The 27,763-nt window shown below is 42.0% G+C and overlaps 1 long non-coding RNA gene and 1 other non-coding gene across 3 annotated transcripts in view; one reads left to right on the top strand and one right to left on the bottom strand.

The window, feature by feature from the left end:
* Positions 1-27,763, bottom strand: part of LOC124803057 — a 1,523,538-nt gene that overhangs the window by 1,244,541 nt on the left and 251,234 nt on the right. The window lies entirely within an intron of this gene.
* Trnat-ugu lies at positions 11,637-11,710 on the top strand. Its single transcript has one exon. It is a non-coding gene; the product is annotated as a tRNA-Thr (tRNA).

Below are 27,763 nucleotides of genomic sequence, written 5' to 3' on the forward strand. Positions count from 1 at the left end.
CTACGTATCATGTGTGGTCTGACGTCTCCTTACCAGCAGCAGGTCCCAGGTTCAAACTAGCCAACTCCCTAAAAAACATGCTCAGAGCGTCGTTGCGCGAAAGTGGTAGGGAGACACAATATAGAACAGACAGACACTACGCAGAATGTTAGAAATTATCTCACCACACATCGGCTGTATTATACGCAAAACAAATTGTTTAAGCAAAGAATATTATATCGTTGTGAGAGGATTTTTGTAACAAGCACCAGTTGTACATCACATGTGGATGTTGGAAAAGTTTCGTGATAATCCACATATATATGTTAACATCCAGTCAAAAGTGAGTGATCTATAACCAACTGACAGTCACAATGGAAGTTGCTAGATACTGATTATAAAGCCGCGCATACCGCTGCAGTATGTCCAGAATTTACTTTTGGCTACAAAGAGCCACAGAAACAATATTCATGATGATACATTAAAGCGTTCTCTATCTTCCTGTAACAGAGACAGCAGTCAGCATTACGGTATGAAACTCTCATATTGCTTCCTATGCACCATTGAAGATGAGCCTGAAAGGATTCGAAAACCGGTTTATGGAATAAACAAGTATTTTGAAAATATTACTGGTTGCATTTTTCTGTATTTATATTGAATAACTTGCTTTAAATGTTCAGACATGCAAAACTGTGTGCTTCAGAAAACGAAAAAAAAAAAAAAAAAATAAACGTAGCATCCCATTACTATGTCATCAGTGAGTGATAATTGGAAACAGTCAAAACATAGAAATACCTGGTTGCAGCAATCTGTGGGGACGCGGGGTAGTGTGATCATATAGATTTACTTGTAGGTAAACCAGGTGGCAGGAGTTGGTTCATTAGTAGTATAATCAGCCTCGAACGGAGATTGCTTACATTCACTCGTTTGATACGTCCTGGTATACTGCTGTAGTGCGAGGTACTCCTGCTAAATAGTATTACGAAGGGAAACTGAACATAAGCAAACACATGAAGGATGCATAGTCAAAGGTTTGTCTGACATGTGAGAAGTGATGCAGAGAAGCTGAGAAACCAGAAAGCGTTACACTGGATGATGGACGTCTCTTATCACATGAAGGGATGCATAAAATGTTTCAGGAACCGGTATTACCTAAGGAGCCTAGTAATACTTTATAAGCTCCCACCGTAGTGCTCCCATAGGGACTGTGAAGGCAAGACATTTAAGCAATCACTCTTCCCATACACGACTGAAACTGGAGGGACTCCTGTCGTGTCATGCTCCTCGTTTCTTATAGGGTGCATAAAGGAGGCTGTTTTCTCTGATAGCCATACAACAATTCTAGCAAATCACACTTACGGTTTTAATTAAAATTAAGTAGACTGACAAAACTTTGGCTCGCAAGCAAATGGTGATATGCAAATAATCAATGTGATTCGCTATATACAATGTCAATGCAAATAATTCACCCAAGTTCTGGAAGGTATGTGCTAAGGTCTGATCAGGGTAGATCCACAAAATAAAGTCGGTAGTTGCCAACCGCAAGGATCTTTGATGGTTAGGAGAGCCGGGCGCGTGCAGTAAAAAACCGGTGAGTCGCAGGTAGGTGCCCGGAGGGAGTAGACATACGCAGACAGCTTTAAGGTAGGACTCACGCTCGCTGAGCAGTTACCGTAAGAAAACTTTAGCACGTAAATGAGAGAAGATAGATAATGTTCAGAGTTAGGATTTGTATGTCCAAGGTTTGATACAGTAAGCGTTTTGTAAAAGTTATTGTGTATGACTTAAAATTTTAACAATATATATGTTTAACGGAATGGACAGTGTCTTGGAAGGAGGGTATAAGATGAACATCAACAAAAGCAAAACGAGGATAATGGAATGTAGTCGAATTAAATTGGGTGACGCTGAAGGAATTAGATTAGGAAATGTTGTTTTTGTTGTGGTCTTCAGTCCTGAGACTGGTTTGATGCAGCTCTCCACGCTACTCTATCCTGTGCAAGCTTCTTCATCTCCCAGTACCTACTGCAACCTATCTCTTGGTCTCCCTTTACAATTTTTACACTCCACGCTGCCTTCCAATACTAAATTTGTGATCCCTTGATGCCTCAGAAGATGTCCTACCAACCGATCCCTTCTTCTAGTCAAGTTGTGCCACAAACTCCTCATCTCCCTAATGTTATTCAGTACCTCCTCATTCGTAATGTGATCTACCCATCTAATCTTCAGCATTCTTCTGTAGCACCACATTTCGAAAGCTTCTATTCTCTTCTTGTCCAAACTATTTCACTCCATACATGGCTACACTCCATACATATACTTTCAGAAACGACTTCCTGACACTTAAATCTATACTCGATGTTAAATGTCTCTTCTTCAGAAATGCTTTCCTTGCCATTGCCAGTCTACATTTTATATCCTCTCTACTTCGACCATCATCAGTTATTTTGCTCCCCAAATAGCAGAACTCCTTTACTGCTTTAAGTGTCTCATTTCCTAATCTAATTCCCTCAGCATCACCTGACTTAATTCGACTACATTCCATTACTCTCGTTTTGCTTTTGTAGATGTTCATCTTATATCCTCCTTTCAAGACAATGTCCATTCCGTTCAACTGCTCTTCCAGGTCCTTTGCTGTCTCTGACAGAATTACAATGTCATCAGCGAACCTCAAAGTTTTTATTTCTTCTCCATGGATTTTAACACCTACTCCGAACTTTTCTTTTGTTTCCTTTACTGCTTGCTCAATATACAGATTGAATAGCATCGGGGAGAGGCTACAACCCTGTCTCACTCCCTTCCCAACCACTGCTTCCCTTTCATGCCCCTCGACTCTTATAACTGCCATCTGGTTTCTGTACAAATTGTAAATAGCCTTTCGTTCCCTGTATTTTACCCCTGCCACCTTTAGAATTTGAAAGAAAGTATTCCAATCAACATTGTCAAAAGCTTTCTCTAAGTCTACAAATGCTAGAAACGTAGGTTTGCCTTTTCTTAATCTAGCTTCTAAAATAAATCGTTGGGTCAGTATTGCCTCATGTGTTCCCATATTTCTACGGAATCCAAACTGATCTTCCCCAAGGTCGGTTTCTACCAGTTTTTCCATTCGTCTGTAAAGAATTCGCGTTAGTATTTTGCAGCCGTGACTTATTGAATTGATAGTTTGGTAAATTTCACATTTGTCAACGCCTGCTTTCTTTGGGATTGGAATTATTATATTCTTCTAGAAGTCTGAGGGTATTTCGCCTGTCTCATACATTTTGCTCACCAGATGGTAGAGTTTTGTCAGGACTGGCTCTCCCAAGGTTGTCAGTAGTTCTAATGGAATGTTGTCTACTCCCGGCGCCTTGTTTCTACTCAGGTCTTTCAGTGCTCTGTTAAACTCTTCACGCAGTATCATATTTCCCATTTCATCTCCATCTACATCCTCTTCCATTTCCATAATATTGTCCTCAAGTACATCTCCCTTGTATAGACCCTCTATATACTCTTTCCACCTTTCTGCTTTCCCTTTTTTGCTTAGAACTGGGTTTAAATCTGAGCTCTTGATATTCATACAAGTGGTTCTCTTTTCTCCAAAGGTCTCTTTAATTTTCCTGTAGGCAGTATCTATCTTACCTCTAGTGACATAAGCCTCTATATCCTTACATTTGTCCTCTAGCCATGCCTGCTTAGCCATTTTGCACTTCCTGTCGATCTCATTTTTGAGACGTTTGTATTCCTTTTTGCCTGCTTCATTTACTGCATTTTTATATTTTCTCCTTTCGTCAATTAAATTAAATATTTCTTCTGTCCCCAAGGATTTATATTAGCCCTCATCTTTTTACCTACTTGATCCTCTGCTGCCTTCACTAATTCATCCCTCAAAGCTACCCATTCTTCTTCTACTGTACTTCTTTCCCACATTCTTGTAAATTGTTCCCTTATGTTCTCCCTGAAACTCTGTACAACCTCTGGTTTAGTCAGTTTATCCAGGTCCCATCTCCTTAAATTCCCACCTTTTTGCAGTTTCTTCAGTTTTAATCTACAGTTCATAACCAATAGATTGTGGTCAGAGTCCACATCTGCCCCTGGAAATGTCTTACAATTTAAAACCTGGTTCCCAAATCTCTGTCTTACCATTATATAATCTGATACCTTTTAGTATCTCCAGGGTTCTTCCATGTATACAACCTTCTATGATGATTCTTGAACCAAGTGTTAGCTATGATTAAGTTATGCTCTGCGCAAAATTCTACCAGGCGGCTTCCTTTTTCATTTCTTACCCCTAATCCATATTCACCTACTACGTTTCCTTCACTCCCTTTTCCTGCTACCGAATTCCAGTCACCCATGACTATTAAATTTTCGTCTCCCTTCACTATCTGAATAATTTCTTTTAATTCATCATACATTTCTTCAATTTCTTCGTCATCTGCAGAGCTAGTTGCCATATAGACTTGTACTATTGTCGTAGGCGTGGGCTTCGTGTCTACCTTGGCCACAACAATGCGTTCGCTGTGCTGTTTGTAGTAGCTTACCGGCATTTTTATTGTTTTATTCATTATTAAACCTACTCTTGCATTACCCCTATTTGATTTTGTATTTATAAACCGGTATTCACCTGACCAAAAGTCTTGTTCCTCCTGCCACCGAACTTCACTAATTCCCACTATATCCAACTTTAACCTGTCCATTTCCCTTTTTAAATTTTCTAACCTACCTGCCCGATTAAGGGATCTGACATTCCACGCTCCGATCTGTAGAACGCCAGTTTTCTTTCTCCTGATAACGACGTCCTCCTGAGTAGTCCCCGCCCGGAGATCCGAATGGGGGACTATTTTACCTCCGGAATATTTTACCCTAGAGCACGACATCATTTATTCATACAGTAAAGCTGCATGCCCTCGAGAAAAATTACGGCCGTAATTTCCCCTTGCTTTCAGCCGTTCGCAGTACCAGCACTGCAAGGCCGTTTTGGTTAATGTTACAAGGCCAGATCAGTCAATCATCCAGATTGTTGCCCCTGCAACTACTGAAAAGGCTGCTGCCCCTCTTCAGGAACCACACGTTTGTCTGGCCTCTCAACAGATACCCCTCCGTTGAGGTTGCACCTACGGTACGGCTATCTGTATCGCTGAGGCACGCAAGCCTCCCCACCGACGGCAAGGTCTATGGTTCATGGGGGGGGGGGGGGGGGGGGGGATTAGGAAATGAGACACTTAAAGTAGTAAAGGAGTTTTGCTATTTGGGGAGAAAAATAACTGATGATGGTCGAAGTAGAGAGGATATAAAATGTAGACTGGCAATGGCAAGGAATGCGTTTTTGAAGAAGAGAAATTTGTTAACATCAAGTATATATTTAAGTGTCAGGAAATCGTTTCTGAAAGTATTTGTATGGAGTGTAGCCATGAATGAAAGTGAAACATGGACAATAAATAGTTTGGACAAGAAGAGAATAGAAGCTTTCGAAATGTGGTGCTACAGAAGAATGCTGAAGATTAGATGGATAGATCACATAACTAATTAGGAGGTAATAAATAGAATTGGGGAGAAGACTATTTTGTGGCACAACTTGACTAGAAGAAGGGATCGGTTGGTAGGACACGTTCTGAGGCATCAAGGGATCACCAATTTAGTACTGGAGGGCAGCGTGGAGTGTAAAAATCGTAGAGGGAGACCAAGAGATGAATACACTAAGCAGATTCAGAAGGATGTAGGCTGCAGTAGGTACTGGGAGATGAAGAAGCTTGCAGAGGATAGAGTAGCATGGAGAGCTGCATCAAACCAGTCTCACGACTGAAGACCACAACAACAACAACAACAACAACATGTTGAGATCAACGTTGTGTTTAAATTTAACAGCCTGAATCGTAATCCACATACACCCTTTGGTTGTATTGAATATGAAAATGAGTAGCAAATTTACCCATCAATGAAAGAACGTAAAGAAAATGAGGCCTCTATGCAATATATATGTGTGCAGCTCATGGTTTGAGATCGATTTTGGTATAACTAACGCTATCAGAGCAAAGTTATTTCAAATAACTAATTTTATGCCATTGCACAATTGGCATTATTCAAGTAAAGATATAATTTCATTAAGTAAACAACACGACCAAAAGTTAATTTTTCAGTACCATCTCGATGCCATTGCACAAACGGCATTATTCTCTTAAGCTTGATTGCTGAGTCAAATACATGTTGCATTTCTGGCAAAATGGAGGACTGCAAGAAACAGGTTCACAGACGCAGTCAGACGCAGGTTTGTTGAATAATTAATTTAGGACAATCTTATCATTGATACTTTCAAAAAAAAAAAAAAAAAGGATTCATTTTGGTTAGATACTTTCAGTTCATATGGATCACGAGTCACGGCCCTTCTAATGCCTCTCGTCTACTAATGTGGGTTTCTAGTCCGGGTCTGCTAGTGCGCGTTTTCTACTGTCCGGCCGAGGTTAGCAGGAGCAGCGCATGTACTTTCTTCTGGAGGCCGCTCCCGTCGTGGTGCGGTCCTCGTTAGTGCACCATTGGCCGACGTCGTCTCACAGCCTTCTCTGCTCTTGAGTTCTTCATCATCGTTCCGGCGTTTGTCGTTACGCCTAATAACTGGTACAGTGCCAGGCACTTCACAGTGGTTTGCAGAGTATAAATGCAGATGCAGCTTTCGTGAATTTCACAACAGTTCATATTAAATACAAAATTCGAAGTAATTGATATAAGACTAAAAGGTATCAGCCAGTAAGTTTGCGATCTGTGGTAATCACAGATACTGGCCTAGAGCCAACAATAATAAATAATCGCACATTATGCGTGTTTTCAATTTGTTACTGAGAGACAACTGGCTAAAATAATATTTTTTTATTCTAATTGAAGCAAACCAAGCGCTGTATCATGTGTGAGATACAGAGGCGAGCGAGTTCGCCGGGACTTACCTCAGTTCACTGCTAGTAGCGCCACGTCACCTTAATGCGTCTGCGTGTAGCGCACAAGTATTGCGCCACAATTTAGTATGAAATTAAAAATCAAAATTTATGTTTAAAACTTAGTTAAATTACAGTTTAGTGTAATGATGTTCCAAATATCAAGTTTTGATGTTCTAAACTCAATAGTTTACGGAAAAATGCCGTTTTAAGAAAAAATCGGAGGCGCTAAATAATGACTCCAGGTAGCCAGAATTTGGTCCGAAGGTGCAGTTAGAAGTTATAAATAAGTGATGCTGGTTTCCAAAACCTTGAAACAAAAATTAACGCCAGAATCCACGTTTTTCGGAAAATTCAGAGGCGCTAAATAATGGACTTACAAACTTGAAAATTTGTTTTATGCTTCAGTACACCCCAAAAATAATAACATAGAGTCCAAGTTAATCTACCTCATATTTTTTGAGTAAAAAAGTAAAAACTAATTTTGTAACTAAAATGTATCTAAGTGTTGTAGATTAAGTACTTGAAATTTTAATGATAGAGAATTTTGGTTAAACCAGATGATCAAATAAATAATAGAGCTACACCAAGTTTAAGACTTGTAACATAAATAGCAACTGATAAAAGTCTTAGCAAAGGTATGGTTCAGAGGTAACAATCTACCGTTAGTTCCACTAAATAAATTCTATTAAGCAAAGTTTACATTCTAGCGAGCTGAAACTTTCTACGTGCTTTCAAACTGCTTATCTACATACCAGCAAAAATTCAGTAGTTTCTGAAGTAAATGGTAACTATATTATTAAAGATTATGTTCCCGAGATAGCTGTGGTTTGTAGACTGCCGCCGTACGCAAACTGACAGAGACAACAGATGTTTTCTCGGCAGTCCGCATCGGCACCTTATAAATACAGCCCCTGAAGCAGTAGGGAGGTTCACTTCGCTCTCTGACACTGTGAGGTCCACGCCAGTTAAACGTCTGGTCGCCCTCTGCCTCGGATGACGTCAGAGCCGATCTGTGACAAGCGCGTATTTGGCAGTGAAAATGAATAGTGAACTCGCGAGGACTGTACACCGTCCTGGATCGTTTAGAATTCGGTAAAGTAGCTGTTAGTGTGCCGTCCGTGTGAAATTCGATTCCGCGTGGCAAGTGGTGAATTTGTTTCTACTTTTATGGCGAGCATTAATTTTTGAACATTTATTGCGAACTTTTAATTGAGTGATGTTAGTCAGGGCGAAAAACAATTTGGTAGGAAGTTACCGTAGAGGTCGCCTCTGAACTGCTAAAGGTGTTGTTAGATTAGAGAGACTTGTTTTCAATTGAACATAACGTAATTTTAAGTGCTGTTTGTGAGAAACTTTAATTAAATTAAATCTTGATTGGAACTTTAAACTTTTATTGAAGTTATAGTCCTGATCCCGCAAAGAAATGGGAAATAGACACTTTTCTTTCAGAGGGCTGGACCGGAATGTGGCCGTGCTGACTGGAAACTAAGGTCAGTATGTTTCCCTTCGCTTTCTGGCTGACAACCAAATTAGTTGCCAGGCTCACGTGATTAAAGACGGCTTCAAAACTTTAAACCGTGAAGTAACTTACTCGCCGCCCCACATAATCACTTCCGGATCACCAAATTTTAATGTATCTCCCGCCTTAAATACACTAATGCTTTTACTTGTTTGGAGTTTAAAGTCAGAGGGGGAGATTTCAGATATTGCCGACGCAGAAAATTTAATCGGATCACGTATGTTGGCAATGTGGAAAAGATCAGCATTTTCGTACGCCAAAAAGTCCTCAATGTTTCGTGACGTGAAAAGCAGTTAAGGCCGTCAAAGTGCAGAGTTCCTTTAATGTCGCTAGGAATCATGGACTGTCACGTGAGGGTGAGAGCACTCCATTAATTCCGCACGTCTGCGCATTGGCAGCTGCCCCTTCCCGTCACCTGAGCGTGCTGTCCTCACTGCAGGCTCCGTATTAACGTGATTTATCACGTCTGTCCTTTGACAGACGCGGTAATTGCAGCCGTGCGGGGAAAGCCGCACTTTACGTTATATCACGTCACTAATGCAACAGCGCGAGTGAACTAGGGATAAGAATGTAGAGGAACGGAAAGGAAACTAGCACTAAATTTTGTTTGTGAAAGCAAAGAGTAAATTTAGCGATCTGCTTTAAAAGATGATTCAGCTACCCCTGTCGGTGTCGTTTTATGCAACGCACAATGTTATGTCTCGCCCTCAATAATCATGCACGAGATTTTATATTATTTCGCTCACTACACGAAAACTGTTAGCCCTATAGAAAAAAATGAACACGACTTTTTTGTAGGAAATGCAATGTAGTTAAATTCTGTTCTGGGATGCGTTTTTGCTGGAGGCCAACATTTTCGAGTTATTCAAGAAAAGAGTACAAAAATTATCTTCAAACGCACTCCCACACCTACACTCATTCCTCACCAGTCAAGTTTTGTAGTATGTTGTTCGCAGCACTCCTTCCTATCACCATAGAAAAATTTGTGGCTGCACTGACTATTCCTGATAATCGACCTTTTATTGGTCTCCACTGACTGGACTATTACACAACCAGCGCAGTCGGCTATTTTCGTTGCCATTATTAATTTACATGTGTCACAAAATTGTTAGGTAAAATTTACACTAACGTCGGCTTTACAATTCGTAAGTTCTCGACCAACCCGATGGCGTAATAAGGCCAATCAATGACAATCAACAAATGTCAAATGTGGGAAATAATTCCTGCAGTCGCAAATTTTTGTGCAGTCGTAGGAGGGAGAGCCGTTAATAACATGCTAGACATCCTGCCCGGTAGGGGCCTAGTGTGGAAGTGGGATTGCGTTCGAATGTCATTAATGTACATTTTTATTGAATGATTCATAAACTGTGGCCTCCAGCGAAAACGTATCCCGGTACAAAATTTAACTACATTAAATTCCCTACAAAAAGGTCGTGTTCATTTTTTCTGTAGTACTAACGGTTCGTGCGTAGCGAGCAGTGAATTCCAAACTCCCACGCGTGGTTTTTGAAGGCCAGATATTACATTGCGGGTTGCATAAAACCGCATCGCTTGGGGCAGCTGAATTACCCCGTATACTACAATGAAGTTTTAAGTTTGTACACAGAACACACTAATGTGGTTAATTCACAGCAGACGAGTATTTCTTTAAATTTTCCAAACTTAAATTCGAAAAAGGAACCTATAGACGTGCAAAACTTTGCATTAATAACGTGAGAATGCACTAGGCCGCTAAGAAAATTCATTCTTACTTAAAGAAGCAGTTTGCCACTGGCATGTGAACAAATGACCCCCTCACCTTCATGTGACATCATCAGCGGGTGTCAGGACTAAATTAAGAATGGGGTAACAAAACTTTGTTCAACGGGCCGTCTGTAAAAAAAATAAAATAAAAAAAACGTGATACATTCTACCAGATATTTCGTAATTGAAAGAAAGATTTTATCCTGCACGATGTAGAGAGAAACAGATTTTAAATAGAACAGTGGAAGATTGTTGTTGTTGCCGTCTTCAGTCCGAAGTATGGTTTGATGCAGCTCTCCATGCTACTCTATACTGTACAAGCCCCTTCATCTCTGAGTAACTACTGCAACCTACATCCTTCTGAATCTGCTTAGTGAATTCATCTCTTGACTTCCCTCTATGATGTTTACCCTCCACGCTTCCCTCCAATACTAAATTGGTGAGAACTTGATGCCTCAGAACATGTCCTACCAACGTATGCCTACTTATGGTCAAGTTGTGCAACAAATTCCTCTTCTCCCCAATTCTATTCAGTACCTAATGGAAGACATACAGCAGAAATTTCATTGACAATTTGTACAACAGAAATAAGCTGTTCTCCAGCGCAATAGATACGTGGGTGGGAGATTGATGTGGGGGGGAGAGAGAGAGACAGAGAGAGAGAGAGAGAGAGAGACAGAGAGACAGAGAGAGAGAGAGAGAGAGATATCGTAGGATGTGGTTGTATCTTATCAGAGCAATAAATTAGATCCCTACAAATAACGTGGTAGTAGACAATGTAACTTCTGAATTCTTAAAACTCAGTGTGAGGGATAGAAACTTTATCATTATTTGATCCGATATCAGAAGCAATGCAATGCCAAATTCCAAGTCTCATGAATCAAAGGGCTAACTATCACGTTTCGAGAATTTTTTATCGTCAAAAAAACGAGAAGCACCAACTTTGGGCAAACATTAAGCGATGTATTGCCATGTCATGGCTATTTATTGCTCACTAAACCATTATCCATGAGGAAAGTAAAACTGAGCAGACGCTGAGTTAGCTGTACGTATTGAGAAACAATAAATCTGCCTTGAACGGGAGTGCAGCGTTACGCTCATGTTTAGAAGAGAGAATAAACGATAACTGGGGAACCTCAAGGCATTTTGGAATGTATACAACACCATCGACATCGTAAGGTCGAAGAACGCGTTCGGAAAGCTGAAGAGTTATTTCACGATGTAAACTGGCATGGAAATTACCTATAATATCTATGAGAATCATACTAAACCTAAAAAAGTTAAGTTACAATGAAATGAACACCCGTAGCTGCTTACAAGCGTTGACATACGTCAACGGGGACAGATGACAATGTGTGCCCCGGCCGCGACTCGTAACCGGGATAATGGGCGGGGGCACTATGAATGTAGTGCGGGACAATATGTTGAAAATGTTGGTTTCGCGGGAGGCATGCCAGAGATAAATCTCTGCAGTCGCGCTATCCTGTGTGTCCCGGGTGGCTCAGATGGATAGAGCGTCTGCCATGTAAGCAGAAGATCCCGGGTTCGAGTCCCGGTCGGGGGGCACATTTTCATCTGTCCCCGTTGACGTACGTCAACGCCTGTAAGCAGCTACGGGTCTTCATTTCATTGTAATTTCATTCTAACGAGTTGCACGGTCACCGATGATATCTGTTCTTTCGGACATGTCTTAGTATATAAAAAGTTAAGTTTTGATTTAAGGAAGTTAACGTTTACTTTCAGTTTATGATCAAAGTGTAAGTGAACCGGATACCATTGCTACGGTTCGCTAAAGTCATAAGCCTTCTGGTCAAAAAATGAGGAACACTTTACTGTCATCCGTACTTCAGTTGATCATTTATCAGATGAGCAGCTTCATGTATTCGCTGCGTATTAACAGCGTGCAGCAAGAGAAAATCAATTTCTTCAAGGAACGTTTGGGTCGTATACCGTTCCACCATCTTCCGAGTGAACCTGTTGAAGAAATGGAGATTCCGTTGCTGAACGCCGAATCCAGTGGGACTGATATCAGGTAATAAAGATGAAAATGTGTATTAGTCGTAGAAAGGATTGGGTTGGTTGTTCGGGGGAGGAGACCAAACAGCGAGGCCATCGGTCTCATCGGATTAGGGAAGAACGAGGGACGAAGTCGGCCGTGCCCTTTCCAAGGAACCTTCCCGACATTTGCCTGGAGGGATTTAGGGGAATCACGGAAAACTCAAATCAGGATGGCCGGACGCGAGATTCAACCGTCGTCCTCACGAATGCGACTCCAGTGTGCTAACCATTGCGCCACCTCGCTCGGATAGTAGAAAGGAGAAAGGTGACTTGATGCAAGAGACTGTGGAAGACAAGGAAGTATTTTGTACCTAAGAAACACGATTATATGAGACGTTAGAAACAAGGCGGAATACGGAAGCCGTTCAGGGCAGAGTACAAAGACTTCCACAACAATGGGTCTCTACTAGTAAGAAATATCGATATGCAGTGATTAAGATTTCGTAACAATGGCGCCAGTTCGCCTTGAATTCCTGGTGTAGAGTAAGAAACTGATGTAGCGAGCAAGGAATATCAGACCTGGTTTCTCTCTTACAGGCTTAATTAGCCCCAATCACCCGTTGAAATAACCAAGAAGCAGACAGTAGATCGTACTGGGGGGGGGGGGGGGGAGGGAGGGGGGAGGAGGGGAGGGGGAGAGTGAAATGAAATACAGCCATAACTACTCCCGAAACAGCTATATACACCGCTGGCCACTGAAACAGCAGCACCAGGAAGGATAGAAAATAACGAAATTTTACTTAATGTGAGTATGCAGCATAACAAGAAAAATCACTCACTCACTGGTCATACCGGACTCGAGAGTCCATTACCACAGCAACGTATTTTCGCCATCTGTCCCTGTCTTGGGCTATTTCCTTCCATTCACCTACAATACCTAGGCTCCTCAAATCAGCCTTCACATTGTCCTCCCATCTACGCCTCGGTCTCCCCACAGGACGTTTTCCCTCCAAGTGCCCTACCAGTACTCTGCCTGCACGCTGCCCTGCCCTCATCCATTCGAGCTACGTGACCCGCCCATCGCAGCCTACGTGATTTAATAATACTGGTTATGTCAGGGCTTGAATAGAGTTCGTGAACCTCTTCCTCACGCAGTTTTCGCCCCTCTCCTCTAATGTCATCCCTTTTTGCTCCGAAAATTTTCCTCAAAATTGTTTTCAAATACTCGAAACGGCTTTTCATTTTGCACAGTGGGAGATCAAGTCTCACACTCATAGAGCATAACTGGTAGAATAACAGTTTTGTATATTCTGATCTTTAAATTCCTAAACAATATCCGTGATGAAAGTAATCTATTCAGTGAGAAGTAGCACGCATTTCCCGCCCGTAATCTCTTCTTCAGTTCTGATTCAATCTTATTTCTCGAAGTGATGTCCACGCCTAGATGCTTAAATGTGTTCATTTTTTCAAACTGCATCTCTCCAACTCTTAACACTTCCTCATCTACTGCTGTTGGCATTCTAGTAGTAACCAGGTATTTAGTTTTGCGTTCACTTATCCTTAGACCTACATCTTCACTAGCCTTGATTGACTCATTCGCATTTGCTGTTACAAATTCTTTCCTATAGCTAATGATGTTTAGATCATCTGCATACCCTAATATCTTAATATTTCCATTTAACTCCACACTCTCTGAATTATCTGCTGCCATTCGTACAATATATTCTAGGACTAAATTAAAAAGTAGCTGAGACAGGGCATCTCCCTGCTTAAGTCCGTTCTTTATTACAAATTCTTCTGACTCCAATTTCCCAACGCGTACTCCACCTTTTGTGTTTTTCAAACTCGCTTCTGTAAGTCTAACATACTTCTTTGGTATTCCAAGTTCCAAAAGAATTCTGTACAATTTTGATTGCAATACTGAATCATATGCTTTTGTGAAATCTATGAAAAGATTATGAACTGGTTTATTGTATTCCCATTTCTTTTCCAAAATTTGACGCAGGGTAAATATTTGGTCTACAGTTGATCTGTTCCTCCGAAAGCCAGCTTGGTAATCCCCCACAATTTCATCTGCTAATGGTGTAAGCCTGCTTAGCAGAATTTTCGAGAAAATTTTGGAACATACTGGTAATACCGATATCCCTCTATAATTACTACAGTCCATTTTGTCGCCCTTCTTAAAAATTGGGATCAGAATCGACTTCTGCTACTCTTCAGGTATCATCTCTGAGGTCCATACTTTAGTTATCACTTTGTGAACTACTTCCACCAATTTCTGTCCCCAATTTTAAACTAATTCTGCAGTTATGTAATCTGATCCTGGTGTTTTATGGTTTTTCAATTTGTTGAATGCATCTCTTACTTCCTTTAACGTTGGCTCCGGTATCTGGGGTTCTGCTGTATGTATTTCGTACGCCTGCTCATTTTCTGCTTCCTGGTGTACATTTAATAGAGGCTCAAACAAGAATAATACATTATTAAATTTGTGTGTGTATTGGGAGTATGGAGTTTGCGAAATTTAGTAAGCTTGGTTGACAGACTTGAATTCATAAATCACAATGTTTGCTGTATGTTGTTTGAATGTCGGCATCCAGAATACGAAGCAGGGAGTGCTCTGTGAATGTGAATAATGTATGTCTCCTTGTACGAAAACAGCTGTAAAATGATCTGTATAGTATAATCAAAGTGTATCTTGTAATCCACACATGTTATGAAAATTGATGTACGTGTGTATGTACATATGGATGTATGTATGTATGTATGTTCATGTCTTCTCCTAAACCATTTGACCGATTTCAGCCAAGCCTGATTCACGTATCACTCACTATCTGGAAAGAATCGTTATAATAGAACGTACATACATCCAAGCGTAAGATAAAAAGAGATTAGACGATTCACTAACAGTAAAAAGGCAAGGTATCGATACGTGAAAAAACTGTCAGTTGTTTAACAGCAGAAGTGTTTTGAAGGAACAAGCTGCTCCTCGTTATTCACTCTCGTTTCTCCGTCCTCACAGCAGACGTAGGTATGAGAAACTGTCAAATGTTGTACTTAGGTTATTCTGAATAATAACATGCGGTGTTATCAAAAGTGCCTACCGTTAATACCACTTGGAGATCGTTCAGATACGTTTTTAAGTTGTGTATTTTCTGTGTCACAGACGGTGTGTCGGGAAGAGCAACGTACATCGTTGTAAAGCAATAAGCCCGAGCGCGGGTCGATCCTTGCTGTTTCAGCATTGTATCCTAATAGAACCTGCATATTTAATTAAGAAGTCCGATTTAGTTTTACTACTACTATTGACGGTAGAAATTAATTTAAGACTTTTCATGGTTAACATGCTTATCGAACAATTGTACGTTCAACAGCATCCACCGCCTGATACACTCAAGAGTGAGTAAGCGACAGCGATTTATTTTTTTCTTACAGTAATTCACAATTATACTCAGAAAGCTAATTAATATATCTGGATATAAATCCAATACGTCGCGATATCGCTTCTGTGATGTGTCCTAGCCGTGCGGGGTAGCCGTGCGGTCTCAGGCGTGTTGTCACGGTTCGCGCGGATGCTTCCGTTGGAGGTTCGAGTCCTCCCTCGGGGGCGTGCGCGCGCGTGCTAGTGTGTGTGTGTGTGTGTGTGTGTGTGTGTGTGTGTGTGTGTGTGTGTGTGTGTGTTGTCGTTAGCTCAAGTTAGATTCAGTAGTGTGTAAGCTTAGTGAACGATGACCTCAGTGACCGACGACCTCAGCAGTTTGGTCCCATGGGACTTGCCACAAATTTCCAAATTTTTGGTGTGTCCTACCGCCGGCGAGCCTTTAATCCATGCACTGTATGCTTCTGAGCAGATTCATTTTTACTTTATCATTTTCATCTTTGTTCACCGAAACCCGACGTAGGATACGTTACAGGGCGTTAGGACTACCTACCTACCTACCAAAGGGTGGGGACGGGGCTGAAGAAGTAGCGTAGGTCACAACTCACAAATAGCCACGCTATATTCTTCTAGTGTTTGAGAATGAGAGCACTTAGTGAATTCCAACGAACATCACACACAATTTAAAGCCTGTACGAAACTTTTTCTCGTCAGCAATCACCACAAAAGGATAAAAGGAAAAAGCAGTTCATGCATTAAAACTGCCACCTCAGGCATACCGTCTTAATTTACTACTTCTTTATTACTAACTCTATTCGTAACACATTTTGCAGACAGTATTCACATATACCACTGGATGTTCCTGCAAAATTATATCACTATACGACACAAATTTCAGAAGATATGGTGTGACTGAAACAGCGTGGCAAACTTCGATACAGGTACAGGTAAAAATACATGTACAAATATACGTGAAATATACAGGGTGATTCAAAAAGAATACCACAACTTTAAAAATGTGTATTTAATGAAAGAAACATAATATAACCTTCTGTTATACATCATTACAAAGAGTATTTAAAAAGGTTTTTTTTTCACTCAAAAACAAGTTCAGAGGTGTTCAATATGGCCCCCTCCAGACACACGAGCAATATTAACCCGATACTCCAACTCGTTCCACACTCTCTGTAGCATATCAGGCGTAACAGTTTGGATAGCTGCTGTTATTTCTCGTTTCAAATCATCAATGGTGGCTGGGAGAGGTGGCCGAAACACCATATCCTTAACATACCCCCATAAGAAAAAATCGCAGGGGGTAAGATCAGGGCTTCTTGGAGGCCAGTGATGAAGTGCTCTGTCACGGGCTGCCTGGCGGCCGATCCATCGCCTCGGGTAGTTGACGTTCAGGTAGTTACGGACAGATAAGTGCCAATGTGGTGGCGCTCCATCCTGCTGAAATATGAATTGTTGTGCTTCTTGTTCGAGCTGAGGGAACAGCCAATTCTCTAACATCTCCAGATACTGTAGTTCAGTTACAGTAGCACCTTCGAAGAAAAAGGGACCGAAAACTTTATTGGCTGAAATGGCGAACAAATGTACAACTAAATGAAACTTTTTAGCTCCCTTAATTCGCCGACAGATAGTGCTTAGCTCTGCCTTTTGTCGTTGCAGAGTTTTAAATTCCTAAAGTTGTGGTATTCTTTTTGAATCACCGTGTATTAAACACGTGTCAAATGTGTGTTACAGGTGCGCAACAAAGACAGCGGCCAAAAGCTTTCCCAAGGCCTTGGATCGGTTTCAACCAAACCGAGTTCCCATATTACTTTCTGTCTGGAAGGAAATCTTGTTGGGGTAAGGACCAGTAACTTTCTATTCCGATGGAAGTCATAAGTTCGAGAGAAAAGGGGAATGATGAGATGGACTGTCAGAGGCGGAAGAGGGAAATGGACAGAGAAAAGGAAGAGAATGTAAGAGGGGCGGGGGGGGGGGGGGAAATGAGGACAGAGGGGGGGGGGAAATGAGGACAGAGGGGGGGGGGGAATGAGGACAGAGGGGGGGGGAAAATGAGGACAGAGGGGAGGGGGGGGGGAAATGAGGACAGAGGGGCGGGGGGGGAAATGAGGACAGAGGGGCGGGGGGGGGAAATGAGGACAGAGGGGCGGGGGGGGGGAAATGAGGACAGAGGGGCGGGGGGGAAATGAGGACAGAGGGGCGGGGGGAAATGAGGACAGAGGGGCGGGGGGGAAATGAGGACAGAGGGGCGGGGGGGAAATGAGGACAGAGGGGCGGGGGGGAAATGAGGACAGAGGGGCGGGGGGGAAATGAGGACAGAGGGGCGGGGGGGAAATGAGGACAGAGGGGCGGGGGGGAAATGAGGACAGAGGGGCGGGGGGGAAATGAGGACAGAGGGGCGGGGGGGAAATGAGGACAGAGGGGCGGGGGGGAAATGAGGACAGAGGGGCGGGGGGGAAATGAGGACAGAGGGGCGGGGGGGAAATGAGGACAGAGGGGCGGGGGGGAAATGAGGACAGAGGGGCGGGGGGGAAATGAGGACAGAGGGGCGGGGGGGAAATGAGGACAGAGGGGCGGGGGGGAAATGAGGACAGAGGGGCGGGGGGGAAATGAGGACAGAGGGGCGGGGGGGAAATGAGGACAGAGGGGCGGGGGGGAAATGAGGACAGAGGGGCGGGGGGGAAATGAGGACAGAGGGGGGGGAAAATGAGGACAGAGGGGGGGGGAAATGAGGACAGAGGGGGGAAAATGAGGACAGAGGGGGGAAAATGAGGACAGAGGGGGGAAAATGAGGACAGAGGGGGGAAAATGAGGACAGAGGGGGGAAAATGAGGACAGAGGGGGGGAAATGAGGACAGAGGGGGGGAAATGAGGACAGAGGGGGGGAAATGAGGACAGAGGGGGGGAAATGAGGACAGAGGGGGGGAAATGAGGACAGAGGGGGGGAAATGAGGACAGAGGGGGGGAAATGAGGACAGAGGGGGGGAAATGAGGACAGAGGGGGGGAAATGAGGACAGAGGGGGGGAAATGAGGACAGAGGGGGGGAAATGAGGACAGAGGGGGGGAAATGAGGACAGAGGGGGGGAAATGAGGACAGAGGGGGGAAATGAGGACAGAGGGTGGAAATGAGGACAGAGGGGGGAAATGAGGACAGAGGGTGGAAATGAGGACAGAGGGTGGAAATGAGGACAGAGGGTGGAAATGAGGACAGAGGGTGGAAATGAGGACAGAGGGTGGAAATGAGGACAGAGGGTGGAAATGAGGACAGAGGGGGGAAATGAGGACAGAGGGGGGAAATGAGGACAGAGGGGGGAAATGAGGACAGAGGGGGGAAATGAGGACAGAGGGGGGAAATGAGGACAGAGGGGGGAAATGACGAGGTGATGGACAGAGAAGGAGAAGAGGAAGAGAAGAGCTGTAGGAGGGGGGGGGGAAGAGAGATGTATAGGGAGATGGAGGAAGAGGAAATGGACACAGAGGGATGCAGGTAGGGGTGGCAATGAGAGAGGGGTGGTGGAGGTGGACATAGACCGGGAAGAGAAGGATGTAGACAGCAAGAAGAGGGGGAAGGAGATGAACAATGGTAGAGGGACAAGGAGATTTGCAGGAGGATGGTAGGAGAACGATGGGCAGAGGGAAGCAGGATACAGGCTAAGAGAAGATTGAAAAAAGACGTACCAGGCAACGGTGGTTACTCAGCTCATATTCGCAACAAAAGAAAAAACACTAGGTCATGTTCACCTCGCGCCATACCAATGATGCAGATCCACGTGCTGTCACTTACAGATAAAGACCTTTCTCAAAGATGATAATGCGAAATTTGTACAAGAATTACTCACTGCCGTCTCTCGATGAGCTCAGGCCCGAAACTGTTGTAGGTGTAGCGGAACAAATCAGTCACGCAAACAGTGTGGATGGTTGCAGTTTTTTCTGTAGTGACATTATCAATTCATATGGTTCAAATGGCTCTGAGCACTATGGGCCTTAACATCTGAGGTCATCAGTCCCCTGGACTTTGAACTACTTAAACCTAACTAACATAATGACAGCACACACATTCATGCCCGAGGCGCGATTCGAACCTGCGACCGTAGTAGCAGCGCGGTTCCGGACTGAAGCGCCTAGAGCCGCTCGGCCACAACGGCTGGCCTGACATTACTGATAAAGTTTTTTGCGGTACTGAATAATCATAATTAAAGCGTGTATTCAAGTATATTATGTTATGAGGTAACAAAACCCCACTCATTTATCTCAATTTCACATGATTAATTTTTGTTTTTGGCCAGCTAATTTTAGATTGAAGCGGGAACTGACTTGAAATACAAATGGTTTTGAAGTATATTACTGTAGTGAACGTATCTTGGAGGTTTAGACTGGCTCATTGTATTTCGGGCCAATGTATCCCCTTTACAACTGAACAAGATTTAGGCTGTTAAGTTGTCAGTATCGAACTGAGCCTTTCCTTCCTCACTGGCGACCATTTTTATGCCGTCTGATTCAAAACAGGACAGAGTAAGAGTATCGCCGGTACCCCGTTTTAAAGCACTCCTCTCTATCGTTATGTACGGAACAGCACTATAAGAGAAGTACCTATTTCATTAGACAAACACAGTCGCAGTCGTATCACATTAAAACTGGAAAGGTGATGGTGTGTGGCTATGTTAGTTATTGCTAACAAAGTGGAAAGACTCGCTGCAAATTGGGCTGAGACTATCGATGACATGCAAAGAAAATTCGAACTGGCTGACGGTACCGTATTGGAGGGACCGCAAACGCCAACTTCACGTAGTCACAAGTTTATTCTTATCGACAAGTGAGCACATATCTGTAAAAACTACACCAGTGGAACACAATACATCATTAAATAATCAATCCTCCCATATCAGATGTTCCCAGTCAAATGCATGATACATCGCGTACAGACACGTACGAACACAAATGCTATGAAACCTACATTGCTGAATTTTTGAAGCATTACGTTAGGTTATCAGTGACTGACGGAAGACGAGCGAACAGCTATATACGTTTTGTTCGTTGCCCGCCTGTCACGCGACGTTCTCATATGGGAACGCAGAACTGTCTATCGCAATTCCGCTAGAGGCGAATGTGTTGCTGCTACACATTGAGTAATTACTGGAAATGGAGAATCGCCGAACTATACCTCTGGGCTACAACAATATAACAACTGCAAAACAACAGCGTCAGACACACTGAACTCAGAGACATCACAGCGAAAACTGTTGCGCATGACCTAGCAATAAAACATTCACAAACACCACCTAATTAATATTTACCGCCGACAGGGTAACTACACTAGATTAACTCGCATTAATTATTCCGCTTAAAGAGGGAACATTTAATCTGACTTCATTTACTGTAATAGGGCTGCCGCTTGGTAGATTTATGACTAACATTAAGGGCGAAACGAAAGGTAATAGATTATTCACAATTAAACAACTAGCTTTTGTTATCATGAGGACAGCTAATTATCTGATGTTCTTAGGTACATGGATGGAGCAAGCTGGAGCCCGAATATCTGTAATAAATATTCCCTAAAACACGTTTCTCCATTACACCAGTACTGCACATAGCGGAAGCGTATATACGAAGAAAATGAAGCCATTATTCAATACGAAAATTTAAGCATCAGAAAACTGAAAAAAACTTACCTCACTAAGATATTCATAGCTAAATAAGAGTTTCTGGTGACGTTTTCAGCATCGTGTGGAAGCATGAAAAGCAGCATTTTTAATTACAACACTAAGTCAAGTAACCCCTGCTGACTATAACAAGAAATGAAAAGAGTGAAAGAGTGTAAGAGCTGCACAGAAAATTGCGTACCCAGAAATTACAAAGAACATAGTTCAGAGGAAACAGTTTCTGAATATGGCTTGTGAAACATATGTTGTAAAAGAAGAACTACTTTTAATTTTTTTATCTTATGATAAAATAATTCCTATGTATGGGAACAATGTAATGAGAAACGAGCATAATGTCATGTATAAGAGAACTAATATTGGGTGTAACCCAGACTTTCTATCTCGATAAATGTTATGATAAAGCTTTAAATCTCCTTCATTTTTTTCAGAAAGAAAAGTTTGGGGAGCAAAGGCTTCCTCCTCTTGTAATTCACTTCAGTCGATGTAATCAGAGATACATGTTTAGTACTATGCGTAATTTCTAGTTGTTATTGAATAATAATTGTCACTTTGCTGTTAAATGTGTATGCCGTCATTTGTAGAATTCCTCAAAACGAATATATTAATTTTGTTATATGAGTTTCACACTACAGGTCAATGTATCAGGATTATGCACACATTGGTTGAGAGCAGAACGTCGGATAGCTGATAGCGTCGTGTCGTTTAAGTACTACGTACATATAAAATCGAATTAGCGTCGTGTCGTTTAAGTACTACGTACATATAAAATCGAATCTCTTCATTCTCTACTACGAAGTCCAATTCCACAATTGTTAGCACTTTGTGTATGGGAGTTGTTATAATATATTCTGCGGTCAACGTTTCCTTACAATGACGATATAGAATAGTCACCAGAGTCTGATACATCAAGAAGAAAAGAAAAGAGCGATGCCGTATGCAAATCGTTTAAGGTTATGAGGTACAAATTAGCTAGAGATCATTTGATGTGTGTTAAAGTAATAACCGCATCGTACCACTGAGTTTGTGACGAGTGTTTCCCGAAGGAAACCTATTGCATACCTTTCACCAGATTTGAATTCTTTCACTTTTTATTTTGCCAGTAGAGGAGGATACGTTGCGCTTCGCGCAAAATAAAATGTTTTAGTAAACTAAAATGTGAACGAAAATTCATTACTGTATATAAAGGATACCATAACTATCTACTGAACTCTAAATTTCCTCACACTAGAGAGAACGACAGTTGCTGTGAGACCTTCCCGTCTCCTCTATATCTCTTTTGCTACGCAACCTTTTCTCCAATAACCTATGAAACCTTCCCTTAGGATTTCTATCTCTTGCTTAATAATAACAAATGAAATCTTCCCTTTGAAATTAATTCTCTTTCTCAATAACAATAAGTGCTATCTTCGCATACAAATTTAAATGCTGCTTATTAAAAGTGATTTGCTGATTGTTTCGACGAAACATAGAATGTGTCGTCGTCGTGGCCCTCAGTCGTTGCCTGCAATGACTCAAAACTGTTCCTTACCTTTTACACTGTTACTGGATCGCCATCTAACTGCTACATCGAACTGCGAAATGAATATACTTCCTCTGTTTTACCATACTCTATTAGCTGCTGGTGGGCTGTCATAATAAGTGACTGTATTTATTACCAAAGCTGACATTCTTTAATAGCAAAGCTGACATTCTTTAATTAATTTGACTGAAGTTACGTAACTCATAGTTAAACCTTTTCTTGACAACAATAAAATTTTGCAAAGTTTTACATTGATGGTTTTTGGGATGAATTATTATTAGTAATGCAAAATTGCTGGCAAAAATTAATTATATTCTGAAAACGATTCTTCAAATATTTACTGTTGGTAATGAAATGATTTTACAAACGTTCAAATGGGATTGACTTTTTATAATAATCTTAACAACTAGCATTGCGCAAACATACCTTCAGTAGTCTTGAGAAATATACACGTCTTACAACAGTATTAGTGAATTTGCGCTTTTACGGCTTAAAAAAGAACTTAAAAGACAAATACCGATTGTTAAAAAATCTCTGGAAGCACCACTTCAATACCAGCTATAACATACAAAATACCTACACACTCATTTAAAGCAGTTATTTCGGTTTGTCTATTTCAAAACTTCTGAGGATGAATGATGCTACTAGGTGAAACGGAACTAAGGAAAAATCGCAAATTTCGCTTGTATAATATTGTTGCATTTGAAAAGAAACACAGGAAATGAGTTGCACGTCGTGGTTGGCAAGGATACCCCCTAAGCGGAGAGTGTTCCCTTCCACCGAACACAATGATCAGTTTCCTCATGGTGTGAGCGAGTTGTGTACTAAGTGTGTCTGCTAAGTGTACGTGACCGCTACGGGTGAGTGCAATATGGTGTCATGTTTGTTTTGTAAGATAACCAGTCTCAATGTAGACAAGTGTAATGTGCTCCGAATACATAGAAAGGAAGATCCCTTATCATTTAGCTACAATATAGCAGGTCAGCAACTGGAAGCAGTTAATTCCATAAATTATCTGGGAGTAGGCATTAGGAGTGATTTAAAATGGAATGATCATATAAACTTGATCGTCGGTAAAGCCGATGCCAGACTGATATTCATTGGAAGAATCCTAAGGAAATGCAGTCTGAAAACAAAGGAAGAAGGTTACAGTACGCTTGTTCGCCCGCTGCTTGAATACTGCTCACCAGTGTGGGATCCGTACCAGACAGGGTTGATGAGAGAGATAGAGAAGATCCAACGGAGAGCAGCGCGCTTCGTTACAGGATCATTTAGCAATCGCGAAAGCGTTACGGAGATGATAGATAAACTCTAGTGGAAGACTCTACAGGAGAGACGCTCAGTAGCTCGGTACGGGCTTTTGTTGAAGTTTCGAGAACATACCTTCACCGAGGAGTCAAGCAGTATATTGCTCCCTCCTACGTATATCTCGCGAAGAGACTATGAGGATAAAATCAGAGAGATTAGAGCCCACACAGAGGCATACCGACAATCCTCCTTTCCACGAACAATACGAGACCGGAATAGAAGGGAAAACCGATAGAGGTACTCAAGGTACCCTCCGCCACACACCGTCAGGTGGCTTGGGGAATATGGATGCAGATGTAGATGTAGACCCGTCACGGTGCCGCATGGGTACCTCTAACAACGGAAACTACGCATCGTACCCCTCTCAAATTTGGAAGTAAGGTAGCCCAATGGATAGTTCAAGCATGAAAACAGGAAGAAGGTGTACTGATCTGTGAAGAAAATAAGCAAAATAGAAACAGTAAATGGTCCGAGCTCAAAATATGCAGCACTGAGCGTAATCGTGCCCCTTTTTTTTCACGAAATTTTGATTTTTCCGTCCGTTCGCCGACGTGGCTTTCCTCCCTCTCTAGTCTTGGCAACTGTCATACTACAATTATACATTGGTTATAGAATACGTCATGCGGTAAGAATTATTACCGTCGCAAGTAAGTGTGATTAACAGTGAGGCAGTTCAGTTCATAATGTTGTGAACAAAAGAAATGAACACAAGCGTGATTTGAACCCGGATCTCCCACATCGCAGTCCAACGCTGTAACCACATAACCGCGATGCAGATATATCCTCGATGCTGCATATCTTGAGCTTGGACCATTTTCTGTTTCTATTTTGCTTCTGTTTTCACAGTTCAGTACATCTCCTTATCGTTATCCTGCTTTATCTGTGTTCAGTTTTTCACGAGCTATCCACTGCAGAAGAGAAATTTTTTAACATCGAGAACAGATTTAAGTGCCAGGAAGTCGTTTCTGAAAGTCTTTGTATGGAGTGTAGCCATGTATCGAAGTGAAACATGGGCGATAAATAGTTTGGACAAGAAGAGAATAGAAGCTTTCGAAATGTGGTGCTATAGAAGAATGCTGAAGATAAGATGAGTAGATCACATAATTAATGAGTAGGTATTGAATAGAATTGGAGAGAAGAGAAATTTGTGGCACAACTTGACCAGAAGAAGGGATCGGTTGGTAGGGCATATTCTGAGGCATCAAGGGATCACCCAGTTTAGCATTGGGGGGGCAGCGTAGAGGGTAAAACTCGTAGAGGGAGACCAAGAGATGAATACACTAAACAGATTCAGAAGGATGTAGGTCGCAGTGGATACTGGGAGATGAAGAAGCTTGCACAGGATAGAGTAGCATGGAGAGCTGCATCAAACAAGTCTCTGAACTGAAGACCACAACAACAACATCCACTGGGCCATCTTACCACTAAATCTGAAAAGGGGTGGGGGGCGGGGTTACGATGTGGCTTCTCCCTTGTATGTATCTGTGTCAGGGCAACTTGTCCGGCACAGAGGCAATGAAACCTTCCTCCTGAATCAGTCTGTTGCTGAAAACCGTATCGAAATCTCTACAGTAGTTTCCGAGATTACTCTAATAAGGCGTATCCATCTAACGTGCCATTGACATGTAAACGTCATTCGACGGTTTCGCAAGACAACACTAATAGGAACGGTAAGACTAGTATCGTCGAATCAAGCGAATGTAAATGATGTATTCCTTCGAAGAGCAAGTCGATGTTCTCATTTACGGAGAATGGCAACGAAATTTAGTGAGAGCTACAGAATCATGCGCTGAAAGATATCGTCAACGTACTCACCCTACACGTCGTACATTTAAATGTGTGTATGATAAATTGAGAAGAACTGGATCTTTAACGTGTCGGAAACATATCCAGCAAAGGAAGGTTACTAACAATGAAACGGAAATTGATATCTTCCCACTGTGGTTCGACATCCTTGTGTTAGTTCGCGCCAAATCGCAATGGAATCTGGCATGAGCCAGAGTAGTGTTGTTCGTGTTCTGCATCGCCATAAATATCATCCTTACCTTATCAGTCTCCACCAAGAATTAACTGGTACGGACTGTATGCGTCGCATTGAATTATGTCGATGGGCTCAACTTCAGATTCAGAGGGATGACACATTTATTAATTTGATTTTATTTCCTGAGGCTACATTCACGACCCATGAAAATGTTAATTTGCATAACATGCATTACTGGGCGACTGAAAATATGTTGGCTGCGGCAAGTTGCACACCAAAAACCGTGGTCGGCGAATATATGGTGTGGGATTCTGGAGGACAGATGTATAGGCCCCTATTTCGTCGAAGGAAACCTTAATGGTAGGAAGTACACCACATTCCTGCATGAAATATTTGGTCTGTTATTGGAAGAGCTACCTTTAGGAACAAGGAACAGAATGTGGTATCAACATGATGGGTTTCCGGCACATTTTTCGCTGATGGCTTGAAATGAGTTACACAGACAGTTCCCAAATCGTTCAAATAGATGGATTGGAGGCGGAGGAGATGTGTCATGGGCGGCTCGTTCGCCAGACTTGACGCCTGTGGATTTTTTCTTGCGGAGGCTCGTAAAAGACGTTTATAAACACATATGCGAGAGAGAACTGTCAGGACCTGTGCTTCGATAAGTGCCGATGTGGTAAGGAATACCACTCAATTCATGATAAAAAACAGCATCACTTCGAACACCTTCTGTAAATGGACGGTCATGCCATCTTTGTGACCTTCGTTGACCCTCAAAGACCTTACGATTACACATCATTGGATTCGTCTTGATAGCTACTATCAGAAAATATATACCAAACTATAGCATCCCATTTAAAAAACAAAGTTGACCCTATCTCTGCAGAGACCCCACCTTGCAACGAAAAACCAATGTTATATTATGGCCCCCGTTTTCCCACGCTACTTTTGTCCCACAAAGTTTTCAGATCCTATCATGTGAATCAAAGGCATAGTCGACATGTAATACGATGAAACCTGATCTCTGTTGTACACTTCACATGTTATACCGCGTCTTATAGTTTTTAAAGCAATAGACAACATTTCTATTACTACCAAGGATTTCGTAGGCGCCCAAGTCATCTCGCATGGTCCACCGGTGTTTTGCGGTGGTTTTGAACTTCACTCTCGCTAACAAGGATACGAATGAACACGGTAGCCGCTGGGTCACCGTTGCTCTTTTACGTGGACCAGAAGTCGATAAAGTAAAAAGGCTAGATAATTTCAGGTCACGTGATGTCATCGCTTATAGGACATTTCAGATTTTTGTAGTGTACAACAGAGATAAGGGTTCATCGTATGGCATGTCGTCTATGCCTTTGGTTGTCAGAACCAGGGATCATCTTAAAATAAATGAATTGGAATCTGTCTCAGTGTGGGTGAAAGGTCTTACAACTGCAAAAACTTTCGGAGTTATTCTAGGTGGCAATAGTTAGTGACTCACCCTACGTATTTATGTATTTTATTCATTAAAAAGCATATAACCTATATTTGTCCAACCAGTTACTATAGTGCCATGTAGAAATTTGAAGTAAATCGGTCGAATACTTTGAGATTTGGTAACAGTATCTCTCCTTTATGTATTAAATGCACATTACGTATATTTAAAAAATATGTTTCCGAAGTCGGACCAAATGTTTATTAGAGTATCGTGTAAAATTTTAAGTAAATCTGTGAAGAATGTTACAGGATTTTTGGCAACAATGTTTTCCTTACATAT

Source organism: Schistocerca piceifrons, chromosome 6 (assembly GCF_021461385.2).
Source record: "Schistocerca piceifrons isolate TAMUIC-IGC-003096 chromosome 6, iqSchPice1.1, whole genome shotgun sequence".
NCBI classification, from domain to species: Eukaryota; Metazoa; Arthropoda; class Insecta; order Orthoptera; family Acrididae; genus Schistocerca; species Schistocerca piceifrons.